This window comes from Thunnus thynnus, chromosome 14 (assembly GCF_963924715.1).
Source record: "Thunnus thynnus chromosome 14, fThuThy2.1, whole genome shotgun sequence".
NCBI classification, from domain to species: Eukaryota; Metazoa; Chordata; class Actinopteri; order Scombriformes; family Scombridae; genus Thunnus; species Thunnus thynnus.
Window position 1 is genome coordinate 4,999,602 of NC_089530.1, and position 13,680 is coordinate 5,013,281.

General features: G+C 40.0%; 1 protein-coding gene across 1 annotated transcript in view; it reads right to left on the minus strand.

The window, feature by feature from the left end:
* The window catches only part of sertad2b (SERTA domain containing 2b), a 40,995-nt gene extending 27,841 nt beyond the window's left edge, over nt 1-13,154 (minus strand). Inside the window, exon 1 of the mRNA XM_067609399.1 lies at nt 12,944-13,154. The gene's annotated coding sequence lies outside the window, so the exon portion shown is untranslated. The remainder of the gene's footprint in view (nt 1-12,943) is intronic.
* Between the last annotated feature and the right edge of the window lie 526 nt (nt 13,155-13,680).

Consider the following 13,680-nt stretch of genomic DNA (forward strand, 5'->3'; position numbering starts at 1 on the left):
GCAGAAGGGAAGTGAATGGCTTCAGCCCTCCCAGCTGGTCCCATCACCCAGCAACCCAGAGCAAAACAAAAGAACACACACACACACACACACACACACACACACAAGCCTATGAACAAGCAGGCAATGCGCACACACAGACGGGTTCACCAGCAGATGAGTATATGCATGTTCTTAGACACATGCAGACAGATATGCAGATGAATGTACGCACACACACACACACACACACACACACACACACCCATACCCCCCACCTTTGCCCCCCAAACTCACATCCATAAACAGCCAGCCAGCCGTCCCCTGCAGACTCCCACCCATCATCCCTTCCTCCAGTCCCCCACCCATCACCCATCATCCCCTTCTCCCCTCCCCAGCACCCTCTCCAGACACCCAGTCCTTTGTCCACACTCTGCTCTGCACACACACAAAAAAAACATATTTGGGGAAAAACAGATGAACATGTGTTGGTCTAAAGAAAAAGTCGACACAAAGCGGAGGGTAAATGCACCGTTTGTGTTTGTGGTGCTCACACACACACACACACACATTCAGATACATACATAAAAACTGCAACCGAGCAGCAAAACAGAGCTCGATTGTTATTTTAAATTCTGGAAGTAGTCAAATCACAGTTCAGGAAACCTGTACTTAAAGCCAAACTTCCCCCAGAGATCCTGTCGTATATTATCAGTGTGTGATGGTCAGTGCCTTCCAGGAGTTATTTTGTGGTATCCCATGACTGCTGTAACTATTTACCTTCCCTTTACCTGCTTCTTCTGTAATGTTTTCCAATGTATGAAGGAGGCTTTTTGATAAATCCCAGTGAAGAAGTGTTAAACTGTTGCAGTCAGCTGGATGTTTTCTGTGTAGGTGGAGAGAGCAATAGTGATAATTCAATAACAGTCTGAATGTTACTGTAATGAATGCACATTAGATGAAAGTGGATATGATACTACCAATATCACCTTCCAGCTAAATGACTAAAAACATAGAAATGAAGTCTGACCAGGATCAGATTAGCTCACTACGGGGCCCCAGGGCAAAAGTGTGCTGTGGGCCCCTATTGAAATACCTTAAAGACAGGACCATGGATGTATTACAAGATCTGGATACCAGATTCAAACATGGCGCCTGTTCAATTGAATGAGAACTGTTCACCTGGCGCATGAGCCAAAAACGTTTCTAGCCTCCAGGTTTACTTCCACGTCGTGTGGCTCACTGAATATGTGCAGCAGTAGTGTTTCTCCTGCTGGCCCCGCCCACAAGTTCCCGCTCATGGATTAAAAATTCATAATAAAAAGAGTCATAATTGACTTATTTGCAGTTGGAGGTGTCCTGTCAACAGTTTTACAGATGTCTCTTTAATAATGGTGGTCTATGGGGAAAATGCTTTACCGCAAGTGGCCACTGGGAAAAATTGGAAGCAATGCTGAGCGTAGGCTCCGTATCCAGTTTTCATACATCCACGCCGTGGACAGGACTTCTGGAGAAGAAGACTGGAGTGGTGTATGACATCATCATGACATGATGTGACAGCTCTGGTGAACACTACATCGGCGTAGTAGCAAAGACTGTGGACAAGAGACTGAAAGAATGTTGGAAACAGATAAGTGTAAATATGTGTGTGAAAAGGTATTCCACTACATTTTTTTTTAACAGAAAGCTTGTGTTAAAAACGTGTGTGGAGTTTTAAAGACCAGGCAGGGAGGGTCTAATGAAAGATGCCATTGTGTTGCATTATGGGAAATGTAGGATCCGGTGTTTTGGTGGGTGAACTTGAGATTTAAAGTCTTCTGCTACTTCGAGTTTGATCATTCCTTTTTAAAGTTTTTTCATGTACATCTGCCAACCTCATGGAAGTGAAATACTTAATTTCTAGAAAACCCCTTCAACACAAAGCATCTACAATATCACTTAACCAGTACTATGAAAGCTCAGAAAGCTATGTTTTTGTCGAGTGTGAAAGTTAATTCATGACCTTGAAAACAGCAGTCAATAAAACTCAAAGGTCCACTTATTAGCTTTCAGACACATTTCACCGTCTTCCTCAGAGGATGTGATAACATGTTGTCCTATATAACAACTGAACAAAACCCAACATTAGAGGAAGACCAGGATATGTAATTGAAAGCTCCAGAAACAGATAGTAAGTGGACCTTGAGTCAAGTAACTTTTTGTTCAACTAGTTTTTAGTTTGTTTATGAAAACAAATTAGTTATAAGCTGCTTTGGATGATAAACTGTAAAGTCAGTGAATTGAACTGATTTAAACTGATGGAAAAGGACAAACACAGCTCAGATATAACAGGGAATGCAAACAGAAATGTTCTGTTTTTGTTCCGTGCGTGATCTTCATTTCATCACCATCACCGTCATCATCTTCATCTCTCTCAGTCTAGTATCTGTATTCCAAACAACTGGACAGCAGCAGTCCAGAAAATAAACACTCTCTCATGTTGAATTATGCTAACCTCAACTTTCTATATTCTTATTGATAGTATATTTTGTTGTTTCTGTATCATATGGTCATGATTTTAAGGCCCAGCTCTAGCAGACAGACTAAAATAGAGCAGCTATTGTGCAACAAAACAAAATTCATCTTTGTCGAATGAGAGCAGGCGCAGTCAAAGCAGGGCAATGACTGGTGGGGAAAAAAAACAATCCGGACTACTAAATATTTAGTTTAACTTTCTCCTTCAGTACGGCGATTGTGAGCCAAACCAAACCTGTGAGAAAAATGCTTTGCTTCCCAAACTGCCCAAACAAACAAACAGAGGGAAAGTGAAATGGAGTGAGATGTTCTGGAAACAACACAACGTGGAAAACCTGAGGATGTGAGCAGCTTCTGCGGGCTTCAGGAACATAACAGCAAATTGGATGGAAAATTGGGGAAAAAAATGATCCGAACTGAGTCCAGTCCAGAGTCATCTGGTCCGATCCAGTCTAAACACACTGCTCGAACATGGTCTACGTCCAGGATAGACCGGTCGAGCCCAGTCCGGTACACCTAAGCTACTATTCGTTTGTCCGATCCAAACAAGTATGTCCCAGTCATGTCTACAACAATCTCAACCAAATCCCTCTGAGGCAGCCCAGCCTGGCCTGGATTACTGTCCCAGTACCAGTCCCAGTAAATACAAAGAAACACAATACAACCCGGCACAAACACAAACACCTGAGCACACAAACACACACACACACACACATTGTCCTTACACACTGGAGCGATGCGTTCGATGTCTTCCACATTAATTATTGAACAGAAAAATCCGCTATAGAACAAGCCAGCCAAGAGTCATGAAAAGTGGCCTCAGCTATCCAGACACACACACACACACACACATACACACGTACATAGCACACACAGCCAAATGTGCATGTTTACATAAATACTTCTTCTTCAGGAGTGACTAATAAGGATGTGAAAAACGAGAAACATAAAATGAAAGTGTCAAACTACAGTACTTTATGGTTCATAAATGTTTTGGCTCATGACCCTTTCTAGATAATTAATATATACTTGCAACCCATCGTCACATTTTGCATATGTCCAGTGTTGGGCCGTAACACATTACCCACCATCTCGAAGGACCAACAAACTGGCGTCCCTAGCATGCTAAATTTGTGAAAATCAAGAAAAAAATCAACATAATTTAGTCTTGAAATGTATTTTCCCTTTCTTACTGTGTTTTTTAATCATCTCTCAAACCCTCAGATCTGTCCTGCAAACCCCTTGGAGGGTCCTGACCTCACTTTGGGAACCACTGAAATACACCATCTATCAGTAGCCCAGTGCATTTCAACTGTGTACTGTATGTGCATACAGTACATGACCAGCTGTGTGAGGTCACCACCCCAAACACACACCAATTGCTTCCACACAAAGCCAAAATTATGGTGTTACACACATCACCATCATTCAGTCAGACCCAAACAGTAATCTCCCCAAATGCTACGCTGCACCATTGACACAGATATCAGCCCCTTGAATGGCTGCCAAGCTGACACAGCACTGTATAACAAAAGTATATAATCATTAAGCCATAATCATACAGCGGCTGCAAGCCAAATATCCCAATATCAGAGCTGACCTGTTAACACTCTCGCACTCATTCAACACTGCCACGGCTGTTTTTTTCACTGTTGGCACTGAAAACTCACCAATGCAATATTGTGTTAGTAACAAGTACAAGGGAATGTATGTCATACTGTACAGGCTAGTGTGAGTACAGGCTGTCCTGAATGTCAAACATTTAAGTATGTACACTGTATTAATATACACTTTCAGTATCTGTTATTTGAGCATGCAACACACTTTAAATATCCCAGTAGACACTTTCAGTATACAGATCATATCTGAGCACACACCTTTCCATATAGGGGTTGAGTGAATAACAAAATGTCCTAAAGACAGAGAAGCTTTTTGCACAGCATCTGCTGCATGAACAGTTTGCTGACTGAAATATTCAAAAAGGTACATATAAGAATGAAGTATCTCAGCTACACTAATGACTTTATCTGTCTTCAACAGTCAGGAGTCCATATGAACAGTGAAAGAGGTTTTCCTCACTGTAATCATTCCTCCTGTTCATACTGACTATTAAAAGATCCCCTTCAAATGTGCTTTTGATGTAACTGATGAGGGCTAAAATCCACACTGTGTCCACACAGTCATTTAAAAGTCGATGTGAAGCTTATATGAGGCTTCAGCAGTCTGAGTTAGTCATATCAAGTGGATATCTGACACATTTACAGTCTTTTTAGCATCAAATTCCCTCTTTGTGTTTCCCTGTTGAACTGTGGTGGAAGTATAGTGACAAAAAGAGGAACTTTGGTCTTAAAAAGACTGTAATGTTGAAAGATATTTACTTGATTTGACTCTTTTGGAATCTGGAAGCTTCATATTAGCGACAGATAAACTTTTAAATACATTTTTGCACAGAGGAATTGTGGATTTTGTCCCCCATCACTTACATTGTAAGTGCATAATGAAGGGATCTTCTAATGTCAGTATAAAGGAGGAACGATTAAAGCAAGAAGAACCTGTTTCAATGTTCATTCAGGCACCTGACTGTTGTTTTAAGACAGACTTGAAAAATTGTGAAACAGTCCTTTAAATGTAAGTCATCACTTGACTTAAAATATTAAAATAATTGAGTTGGATTGTCTTTTGTGTGCTAATATTACACTTTTTGATGAATACAAATCTTTACAACCAGTATTCCAGGTTAATGAGGTGGAAATTCATCCATATAATTATTAGCCATGCTAGCAGCGTGGCTCTATTACAGTTTGTCCACTACTTTGATTTGGTTTATATCACAAATACCTACAAAATTAATGACATTCCATCATCCTCAACTGTACTTTAAGTTGCTGATTAGCAAACTCTCAGTCTTGATAAGTGAGTGAAGTTTTCCTCCCTCCTGCATCATCAGCAATATCTCAAAATGTGGGACTGAACAGCTGTTCATGATCACTACTTTTTGATCCACTGACACTCTTTGACACTTTGACACTCTCTCTTTGACTTTGATGCATTCAAGACATGTGACTCATTTTGAATATATCATTAAGGATACTTGACTAAATGTATTTTACTTGCAAACACAGTATTCCTAGATACCACCTGACAACTGGCTCTAGTAGCATTTGAGAGTGAGAACCTTGTGTTCATCATAATTTCCATCTAACATGTAACAGTCCAGATGTTCATCACATCTGAAAACTGTGCTGACATTAAGATAAACTAGCTGCTGAACACACATGTTGGGTGGAAAAAACACACTAGTGGTTGTGCTGCATGATGGTTCAGATGTATGATGCTGCTCTTAGACATGCAAACTGTCTTTGATGTCTGTGAATCTACACCATTATGTGAAGCTTACAGCGGCATATTCTCACTGTCACACACGTACTTACAGAGTGGGAGACAGAAAGTGTGTGGGAGGGGGTATTCCAACAGAGTACATGATGTAACATGGACTACTATACAGGTAGTGGAGCAGTGAGTCACTGTGCTGAGGGAGGTAACATGATAACATCCTGGGCACAACGCGACTCAACATCTGTGTGTGTGCGTGTGAGGCTTTGTTACAAACAAAGAGTTCAGAGGATGTCATTTTATCATCTGCAAAAGTGCCCACCATAGCAGCTCATTCAGTCTCTGAGTTCACAACAGAAAAAATAAATACATGTCAACTACTTTTCCAATGTGTAATTACACATTTCCAGTGTTTCTATTTATCTATCCTCTCCTCTCTTTGAATGCAGGCTTATACATTATTAATACTTTGTTTGTTAAGAGGCCTGCTCTGCAAGCGCTGCTCTTCTGACATCCGATCCCCCTGTTCATGTGTGCTTATGTGTTCCTGTGTGTGTGTGTGTATTTTACATGTACAGTATATGTGCCTCAGATCTATATTTGCTTAGTCTCGCCTGGCTCTCGGCTCTCCGAATGCACTGCAATGCTTCAACAGTCATTAGCTCTGATGCTGCACTAAGTGCATTGTGATGCACATCATAAACATTAAGTACAGCAGAACAGAGCATGTGTGTATAATGTTGTTATGAGGCATGCTGATATTATGAGGTCTGTCCTACGAGCTAAAAAGCTGCCCCAAATAACAATAATATCTTAATGTTTAATTAAAATAAGTGCAATGGTGAATAACAATGGTGAAACACAGCATATGCAGTAATACACTATATGTGAATAACAGTCTTATAATTACAACCAAAGAAATCGCAATAAATGATGAAATGAAAAAATATAAAAAAGGAATGAAAACTACAAATTTGTGGCCTGAATTGATATAATGTTACAAGCATGTTATAATTAAATACTGAAACAAAACAAACAAAGAATAGTTAATAGTTTGACAAAGAATCCCAACTCAAGATCCACTTACTAACTTTTTTCTAGAGCTTTCAACCACATCACTGTAAATAACTTTTAGCTTTACTTCTAAGGCAACATGAACATAAGGTCCTAAAGGTGCTATGGATGAAATCATAACAGCAACTGAACTTGCAAGTCAACAGATGTCTGTCTCCATAACAACTGAGCAAACTCCATTTGCTGATTAAGCCTGTGTGATGTTGTTGAAAGCTCCAGAAAACAACAGGAAGTGAACCTATGTGTGGGATTGTTTTGTCAAACCACTATTTAACGTCAAGAATGACATTTCATGCTAAATGTTAATAGTATATTTTAAAATTCTACATATTAATTGTAAGTTTTTGCATATTGTGAAATATTAAAGCCTGTTTTGTTTAGCATGGAATTATTATTATGACAGCCTTTGAAAAACAATTCCAGTTTGCCTTCCTAACCACTTCCTGGCTGTTAAAAGATCTCAGAAGATAAGAAAAAGACTGGTGTTCATGTAATCAGCAGGGAAGCACTCTATCACAGACAATTGTTTTAAACATTCACACCACATATTTACACTGATGACAAAGGCAAAGTATAACATGTCTAAACATTAGTGTGTGGAAATGTCTTGTCTTCCAATGAATTTTGCCTCATATTTCATCTGTGTGATTGTTAATATAAAGTAAAGTTGGATTCTCTGATACTTCTGAGAGACAGGAGGCGACACACACACAGACTATTAGAGAGAGAGAGAGAGAGAGAGGAAAGAAGCGAGAAAAGGTGGTGCTCGTGTGAATAATGGAAAGGAGGTCAGTGCCTGAAGGGGTGGGGCGATGGTGAACACTCTGCTCAAAGTAAAGGCACTGAGAATGTAAAGCTGCCACACACACACACACAGACTCACACACACTAGATCACTTATTATGATGGTGGATTGACAAGTGACGGGACGTACTAAATTTGCATGGCTCATCTTTGCATTTGGTTTAAAAGCAACTGATAAGTTGCAAATGCTACTATAAATCCTACAAAATATTCACAGTACACTTAAATGTTGTAAAAAAAAAAAAAAACCCTCTCATATCCATTGCTATATTACGACTTAAAATTATAAAAGACGTTGCATTTGATGAAAAAGTTGCCAGCGTACATGTAGATTGGATCAAGTCATGTTGATCTGTCACTTTCACCGCGATCAATTACTGTAAAGTCAAACCACTCAGTTTATATAGTCAGTCTATAAATCAGTATATATATCCTTGGTGTTTGCACTTATTGGTCAAAAATTGTAATAACCAAAAGGAAGAAATGTATTTTGCTCTCTTAATCTCTTTGTCATGATAGATTTATGTTCTCCAAGGGGCATGAATTTCTGTTCCAGACTTACAGTGTCAGTACTGGTAATTTGATTGGTGCGTGCTCTTTGTGGCCGGGCACTAAAATTTGTTCTGTATCACTGAAATTTCAGCGGATACGCAGACAGTTGGGTTAGGATGTTGTTAGCTATTGCTAATGCTGCGTCTTTGTCCTATGATTCAGACCGTACGTACGGACAGCTTTCATTTCAGCTTCCTAGTTATAAATCTAAGGGAGAGAATCTGAATTTCTGTCACACTTGGTATAAACAGGTGTCAACAAACAGGTGGCAAAATGGCTGCACAACCACCGTCACTGGCAGCTAAATAAAATCCAATTTTAACACTAATAACATCAATTCAGCTAATTTAAAAAGAGCTATACATAATTAATTTGCATCTGGTTTCACTTGGTAACTCTCTAAATACTCCAAATATGTGACAAAGCAAACGTAGCTAATTTAAGCTATTTATCTGTGACTACAAGGCTAGCATCTTGGAATAATGTGCGAACAGTCCCAAGTTGGAATAATAATAAAAACTTCTGATTTCAGCACTCTTTATGTTGCTCCCCAGCTCCACACATAACTCAATGTCAAACCATAGTGTAACATAGGTAGTGCTGAGGTTACACAACTACTCACTGCTATGAGATTTGACAGTCTAGTCATGTGCCGTTACCAAAACTGACCCATGAAAAAAAGAATTAACGCTAGCTAGAACCCCTTCTGTTTTAAAAATATGTGATGAATGCAGAGCTGAATGTGCAGCAGTTGCCGATGACAACGCAGCTAAAAAATACCGATGAAAAGTGGGAATCACAGCTAAGCTAGCACTTAGCTAATCACTTTACTAGCTTCTAGCTTCCTCTATTTTTCGAGTGGAATATAAAGTTAACAAGTGTGCATATTGTAAAGAGACAGATGTTTTATGTAGGCTTGCTGAAAAGGGGGATTAAAAACCTTTGTATCAACGTTCTGAGGGTATTTATGGTCTATTACATGCTCCGGGTTATTAGCGTACCACAGATGTTTACAGCTCGTCTTAGATGTCATGCTTGCAGCTTGCCAAAGGCTTTTTTATTCTCTTTTTAAAACATGGAAAAAATATGCACTATAGCTAGAGTATTGTTATATCTACTTACTCAAAAAGAGAGAAATTCAAATTTTTGAGTTTCACTTTGACATCTTGTAGCCTTTCTGGTAACTCTATTTCTGAAAGAAAAAAGTTCATGTGTTCCTTATTTTTCCAACCAAAAGAAAAACAAAAAAACACTAAAGCTCTGAAAGGCAATTTCACAATAACGCTGTAATAACAGGGTTTTGTAGTATTTGCAACAAGGGCTCAACCAACCCAAGGTTAAAAGCAATATTTTTAGGTCTTGAAGATGATGATAACCAGTATTTTGCTGGTGAGTGATAGCTGATAGGAGTCACAGTGAGGGTCCAGTATGACATTCAACAAATGGCAGTTAGAGCCCACAGCATTGCAGGAACATGATCTACACCTCCGCCTGCTGACGGACTGACCAGTAAGCCCCCGCACACGACAAATTTAAAAGGATTATTCTGAACTTAGACTGTTCAGGACAGACTGAAACATGCCCCTTTACCCAGAAGTCCATATTAACAAGCTTATTACAGCATTTACCCCCAGAGAAACAGAGCAGAGGGTCAGAGGTCCCGGTTCATGAGATAACCCTGCTTATAGGGGAAATTAGAGGGGATACCTGTTCCCCGTTAGAGCCAGTGTAGTGCAGTGGAGTAACGCCAGTCCTACTGAGGGATTATTGTGCGGTGATGCTATCATCACAACCACTCTCCCACTGTCTATTTATAGTTCACAGAGCTCCCTCTCTCTGTGTGTGTGTGTGTGTGTGTGTCTCTTTCAGTCTCTCTGTCAGATTCTCCATACTGAATGCCAAATGTATTAAAAGGAGAAGGTCAGAAAAAAACAGAACCGCTAACCAGCAGTTACTGGTTTCAAACCCAAGAGAGAAATACAGCACCTGTCCCCGATCTCTCATAGAGCTCAATACTGAAGTCGGTTAACTTTATGTGTCCCCCCATATGACACGCATGAAGCATGTAAAATTTTCACCACAGGGATCAGAACATGTTGTAACATATTCATGGGTCGATAATTCAGTGGATACTGGTTGATCATTCAGAGCTACTTAAAGTGAGTGAGCAAGTCTGAGTTTAGTTTCCTGTGGGCAGGACCAGCAGCAGCCACAGGTACACCTTTGTGCACAGTTGTGTTGCTTATTGTTTCGATAGAACATTTAGTTTCAGCAAATTTCGACCTGGATTCACACCACATGTGTGGAGTTGTTTATTGGAACTCTTAAAGGAATAATTTGACATTCTAGGAAATATGCTAATTCACTTTTTTGCAGAGAGTTAGATGAGAAGATCAACACCACCCTCATGTCTGTATAGTATTTACTGTGTGTAGCTCTTAATGCTAGCTTAGCTTAGCATTAAGACTGGAAACAGGAAAACAGCAAGCCTGGCTCTGTCCAAAGGTAACAAAATCCACTGTCAGCACCTGTAAAGCTCACATGTTATATCTAATTTGTTTAATCTGAATGTATAAACAATTCACCATTTTATGGGGGGGTTACTTGGCAGGATAACTTCCCGGAGTCTCCACTGGTTGCCTGGCAACTGCTCCCAAGAAATAGTCCAGTACATAACCCCTATAAAACAGTGAATTGCCGTTTTAACAATTTAAGAGTCAGGCTAGCTTGTTTCCCCCTCTTTACAGTCTTTATGCTAAGCTAAGCTAACCAGCTGCTAGCTCCAACTAAATGTCTTCCCAAAATGTCGAACTATGTCTTTAAATTCAGTTCATTCAGTCAGGTGAAAACAAACCTGCCTTTGCTTTAATTTCTTCTTGTGAAATTTCTGAACAAACCATGTGCATCAGTTCAGTATGACAAGGTAAAGTCTTGCCACTTTTAGGCCAAACTGATTTCATATTGGATCTATGACTTTGTTTATCATAAAAGAGAGCAAAAACTAAAAGACTCTTCTCTGGAGATCAAAGCAAATCCTTTAGGGCATCATTAAGGAACAACATTGCCTGTAAAATGACCGGTAGGTGAGCTATGATTTCTACTGACCAGTTGCAGTCTGTTCACAGTGTGGGTTAGGAAACTCCAATTCAGCAAAGGATTTCAGATGTACTGAGGGGACCTGACCATAGTCTAGGTCTTGAGTGTCTCATCCTGGTGTTCAGACAGAGACAGCGAAGGCTGGATGGCTGCTGATTCTGCCTGCCAGACGAGCCGCAGCGTCTGAGCCCCGGGCCGGGAACACAGACGACCATGGCACCTTAATCTGGATTAGCTGCTAAATTAGAAGCCTGGTTGCTTGTATAATCCCGTTGACAAACTTCCTGCAGCCCCCAAGGCCATTTGACGGGAGCCGATTCATTCAGGCCAGGACATGCCAACACGGGCCAGACAGAATGACTGACTGATGAACTGCTCACAATACAATGAAATATCATTTTATAAAACCAGAGAGGAAAACATGAGCTCACAGTACTATAAAGTATGAACTAACACATAGACTTTAGGGACATTATAGAGTGGGATTCCTTAAGTGACACCCATGGAAATCAAAAATATATATATCATTTAAATAATAATTTCACAAATCTACAATTTCCCTGGAATTTGAAGTTGATGACACACACACACACACACACACACACACACACACACACACACACGCCATCACTTTCTATTGGTGTATAACACCAGTATGTGATAGATCAGGTCTATATAGTGATAGTGTGTGCTGGTTTGCACTGGAGCAGCGCAGCAGCAGATCAGGATGCATCTGTCAGTCAGTGATGGTGTGTGTGAGCTTAAAGACAACTTGGTTATATAATGCCGGCAGCAGCAGCAGCAGCAGCAAATGTGCGCTGCTTCCCTCGGAGCAACAAGAGAGAACACCATGATCAGTTCAAATGTTCTGTCCTCTCTTGAACAGAAACATTTTTCCAACTGCGCTCTCTGTTATTGTTCTTGCCTAACGGTAAAGTAGCCTATAAATTAAATTGTAAGAGGCTGTTCATTTTTCCAGTCTTGTGCTGAATTCGGCATACAAATAATGTGCCAAACATTACATATTTTCATAAAATCACAACTTTTAGAATTGATTAACACTGTTCCTCACGGCGGCTCCACTGTCTCTTTCAGCAGAATAAGCAAGTCGGTACAAGGGTCACCATTTCTGAAATCTAAGATTTTATGATAATAAGTCGTATTTGGTGTGTCAGATGTATGCCGATGTAAAGAGGGGCGTCTGTTAATATATAAAAAGTATAATAAATTTGGTTCTACTGTGTATCAACTTTAGAAAGTGAGCGAGAAACGTTAAAACAGCTACTTTTCTAGTGCAGTCTGGTGGAACACTGTTAAAGCGCGACACAATGGTGCGTAACGGGAACTCCACGCTGCGCCTTTCCTCTTGTGAACGCGTTCACTGATGTAGACAGGCAATAGTAGCTGTCCATTCATTGGACACATAACCTGTCTTGTGTTTACCATCTACTACTACTTTCTGACAATGTTTAAAACACGAGGACGTAAACAATTTCACGCACGGTTAAAGATATATAGATACATAACTCACAATCACAATCAACACCGGACACAACCGTGGAGGAGTTCAGATGCAGTTTAAGACACTCACCCTCTATGGCAGATCCGTCCAGCACGGTGCTAAAGTAGAAAAATAGATTTGAAAAGAAATGGCTCTAGAGATTTAGTTTACGTCAGAGAGCTCACTCCGCTACTGTTAGGATGTCTAATTTCTAATTTAGCTAAAAACTGATGGACTGCGTTCACACTCAGTCCAACGTCTCCAATGTCACAGATCTCGGCCAATGCGAAGTCATGTAAGAACAGCCAGCCAGCCTATGCTGCATTCAAGTGTCATGAGACAGATAGTAAATACGAATATCCTACTACTCTGCCCGTTTGGTGGTCAATATCTTCTGTAATCCCGGTTGGCTTTTGATTTTAGATGGTAAATGCGATAATAAATTACAGGTCACCTTAGCTTTCATGTGGTTTGGCTGCCATTTAAATAGTGTAATAATGGCTTTGACATGATGAATGTTAACTTAAAATGCACAGTATGGGCACTGGAGGGGTCATTTAACTTAGATATATCTAATTTACTGAAATTCTGACTGTTGCCATCAGAAACATCCCGCTAAGCCCATTAGGTATATGAAAATTGCATATGTGTTACGTGCATTCAACACAAAAAACTATTCATTGAGATCTGCATAACGTCCCCTACAATTCCCTGTAAATCTTGACATGCTGAGGAAATGTGTCTGTATTTCCCTCCGTGTAGAGAAAAGCCTATTTCTTTAACACGCGGTTACTAAAACTTCCCACAGTACGTGAATGCAGCAGCGT